Genomic DNA, 4,492 nt, shown 5'->3' on the forward strand with positions numbered 1-4,492 from the left:
GACTTATCGTCATTGAAGCCTGGTTCAGGGGCTACTGAGGGAGTCCTGGATTAGGGGGTGTCCGGATAGCCGGACTACCATCATCAGCCGAACTATCATCGGCCGGACTATCATCATCGACTGGACTCCAAGACTATGAAGATACAAGATTGAAGACTTCGTCCCGTGTCCGGATGGGACTTTCCTTGGCGTGGAAGGCAAGCTTGGCGATACGGATATGTAGATCTCCTACCATTGTAACCGACTCTATGTAACCCTACCCCTCTCCGGTGTCTATATAAACCGGATGGCTCTAGTCCATAGGACAACAACAACAACCATTACAATCATACCATAGGCTAGCTTCTAGGGTTTAGCCTCCTTGATCTCGTGGTAGATCCACTCTTGTAAACATCTACAATATCAATATCAATCAAGCAGGACGTAGGGTTTTACCTCCATCAAGAGGGCCCGAACCTGGGTAAAACATCGTGTCCCTTGTCTCCTGTTACCATCCGCCTAGACGCACAGTTCGGGACCCCCTACCCGAGATCCGCCGGTTTTGACATCGACACCTGCCTCACCTCACCTCGCCTGCTGCCTCACGCAACAAGTCAGCAACACTACTGTGTGTGTGCGTCTACGTCTGTGCAAACCAAAGCTGGCAGAGCATGAGGGAGGGAAGGGAAGGAAAAAAGGAAAGGGAAAGGGAAGTAGATCGAGAGAGTACCTTGGCGGCCATGGCATCATCGGCTGAACGGAGCGGAAGCAGACGGACAGATGGAGGTCCTGTCCAGGAGCGCGAGCTCGCGATTGGGGAGATGTGGCCAGCGCCATGGAGGTGGAGCTCCTGGTCCTAGCCGTCGGCCATGGATGTGGATCTCCAGGTCCAAGCCCTTGTCGGATCTCGGATTGAGATCCACCGCCTGACCTATTCTCTTCTTGTCGTCTTCTAGTGAAGGGAGGGGCGAGGGTGGCGGTGGCGGTGGTCGTGCGGAGGCCTGGCTGGCCGGCTGCAGCGCTCGAGGCTGCACACACTCGTGGATTGGGAGAGGATAGGAGGTGGAAAAAGGCCGGTGGTGGAGGGGATTTGGATCGAAGCTTGGGTGGAACTTTTTTTTGATAAACGTGGGCGGGTGGACGGTGGAGTGGTTGGTGGGGTGGGAGCAGATGCAGGTGGTAGCGTGGGGTTTATAACCCACGCTACTACTATCGACTTAGTAGTAGCGTGGGTTTATAACCCACGCTAATACTACGACTGGTCCCGGGAGGCACGGTGGAAATCACTTAGTAGTAGCGAGGGGTAAAAACCCGCGCTACTACTATCGGGTTATTAGTAGCGCGGTTTCCTCAAGCTCGCTACTGCTAATTAGAAGTAGCGTTTGTTTTTAAACCGCGTTGCTGCTAAGATTCTGTGTATAAGGTTTTCCCTAGTAGTGGGCCCTCGCCTCTCGTGAAACCGACCAAGCGAGACTGCCCCACCCTCTAGCCTTTTAAATGTATACTATTGTATAGTAGTAGTATCGATGGATTGCACCATGGAGCAAAACTAACAAGATGAAATTAAAGAAAAAAGGTGGTACATATAGAGAGACTCGTCGGCACATTATGAATATAGTACCACTAAAAAAGCTAGTACATGCTTAGATGGGGTTCTAAATTCTATTAAATAAATTAGCATACCTATTCAATTCTTGGGTTTTTGTTATTTATGCCATTAGTTGTGTCTCACTACTCCGTTTTACCATTAGAAGTTACAACTACTCAAAAATGCCATCGATCCGTGAGATTCTTGGTCAAAATGCAATTAGATATGTCAAAAATGTCATCGTTCTTTGCTCAAAAATGCCATTAGACATTGTTATTTTCACGTCAAACCCGTTGACCATGTTATATGAAAAAAAATAAGCCTAGACCCACATGTCGATTCTCTCTATCTCACGATGGTAAGTGTGGCCCCGCTTGTCAGGAGTAAACAAGCGAATAATTTTATAGGAAAATAAGAACGCTGTTGGGATCAAGTAGGCCCCACACTTTATTCTACTGTAGTGAGATAGAGGGAGAGCTGGCATGTTGGTCTATAGGTATTTATGTCATTATAACATGGCAAAAGAGATTTGAGTCACAGTAATGGTGTCCACACAACACACCCCTCAAATAAAACTAAGAACCCCCGAATTTTTTTGACAACTAAACTGCTGGCTATATGATGTTGGCCATATATATTGTACATATATAATGTGAAGAAACGAGTGGTAGTACTTAAAACTACAAGATGAACTATAAGAAATACTAGTGTGTACGTACTGAAGAGTTAAAGTAACGAGAAGGTAGTTCTGCTGGGGGCTCAGCACAACACACCCCTCCAATACAACAAAGCACCATGAGCAACAACACTGCCACCTTACTCGGACTCCTCGTCTACGTGCTCAACTTCGTCCTTGTCCCTCTTCCTCTTGGCCGATACTTCTTTCCTTGAACCGCACACTTGGCTCTCGCGCTCTTCATCCAACCCTTGTAGATATTGAAAAAAAGGTAGGCGTCCATTGCGGCGTAATTGGTGTGCTCTCTATCTAGTACATTCTACTGCCATGCAAGATGAAACCTGTGTAGAGGTTTCATCAGTTTACCGTTCGAAGGATCAACCATGGCTGCTGCCAAGGTCAAGATTGAAGGCTGACAGGAGGACACCAGAACATTCCTCTGGAGGTCGAACGGCTGGCAGATGTCTGCTTGAACTACGTTGGTATTTCGCAAATAGGAAGGGATGATGCAGCACAACATCGGTAGGTAGGTATTTCCCTCAGTGATGAGACCAAGGTTATTGAACCAGTAGGAGAACCACACAACAGAATGTAAACAACACCTACAAAAAAATAACAAATACTCGCAACCCGGCGTGTTAAAGGGGTTGTCAATCCCTTTCGGGTAACGGCGCCAGAAAGTGGCACAGAGATGGGATAAAGTTGTAATAGACTGGATAAATAGATCACAAATAAAATAAAGTGCATCAAGGTACTTTTGTATTTTCGGTTTAATAGAACTGAAAATAAAAGCAAAGGAAAATAGATCATGAATGCAAATAAAATAAAGAAGATACCCGGGGGCTCTAGGTTTCACTAGTGGCTTCTCTCGAGAAAAATAGCAAACGGTGGGAAAATAATTACTGTTGGGCAATTGATAGAACTTCAAATACTCATGACGATATCCAGACAATGATCATTATATAGGTATCACGTGCAAGATTAGTAGACCGACTCCTACCTGCATCTACTACTATTACTCCACACATCAACCGCTATCCAGCATGCATCTAGTGTATTAAGTGCATGGAAAACAGAGTAATGCAATAAGAACGAGACATGATGTAGACAAGATCTATTTATGTAGAAATAGATCCCATCTTGTTATCCTTAATAGCAACGATATATACGTTTCGTTTCCTCTTTTGTCACTGGGATCAAGCACCATAGGATCAAACCATCACAAAGCACCTCTTTCCATTGCAAGATAAATAGATCGAGTTGGCCAAACAAAACCCACATATTGGAGAAGAAATATGAGGCTATAATCAATCATGCATACAAGAGATCAAGGAAGACTCTAATAACTTTCATGGATAAAAACATAGATCTGATCATGAACTCAAAGTTCATCGGATCCCAACAAACACACCGCAAAAAGACTTAAATCATATGGATCTACAAGAGACCATTGTATTGAGAATCAAGAGAGAGAGAGAGAGAGAGAGAGAGGAAGCCATCTAGCTACTAACTATGGACCCTTAGGTCTACAAAGAACTAATCATGCATCATCGAGAGAGGCACTAATGGACATGATGAACCCCTCCGTGATTGTGTCTAGATTCGACATGGTGTTTCTGGATCTTCCGACGGCTAGAATTGATTTTCGTCGACTCCCCTAGGGTTTCTTAAATATTGGGGTATTTATAGAGCAAAGAGGCGGTGTGGGAGGCCACCGAGGTGGGCATAACCCACCTGGCGTGCCTGGGCCCCCAGGCGTGCCCTGGTGGGTAGTGCCCCCTCGGGATACCCCTCTGGTACTTCTTCAGCCCAACTTGTGTCTTCTGGTCCGGAAAAAATCCACAAAAAGTTGCGCTGCATTTGGACTCCATTTGATATTGATTTCCTGTGATGTAAAAAACAAGTGGAAAACATCAACTAGCACTAGGCACTATGTCAATAGGTTAGTACCAAAATATGATATAAACTGATTATAAAATGACTGTAAAACATCCAAGAATGATAATATAACAACATGGAACAATCAAAAATTATAGATACGTTGGAGGCGTATCAGCATCCCCAAGCTTAATTCCGGCTCGTCCTCGAGTAGGTAAATGATAAAAACATATTTTTTGATGTGGAATGCTACCTAACATGTTCATCACATATTCTTTTATTTGTAGCATGGATATTTGGACTTTTATATGGTTCAAAGCAATACTCTAGTTTTGACATGAAGACTTTAATACTCAAGCATGTCAACAAGC

The sequence above is a fragment of the Triticum aestivum genome, chromosome 3B, assembly GCF_018294505.1.
Source record: "Triticum aestivum cultivar Chinese Spring chromosome 3B, IWGSC CS RefSeq v2.1, whole genome shotgun sequence".
In the NCBI taxonomy this organism is placed as follows: domain Eukaryota; kingdom Viridiplantae; phylum Streptophyta; class Magnoliopsida; order Poales; family Poaceae; genus Triticum; species Triticum aestivum.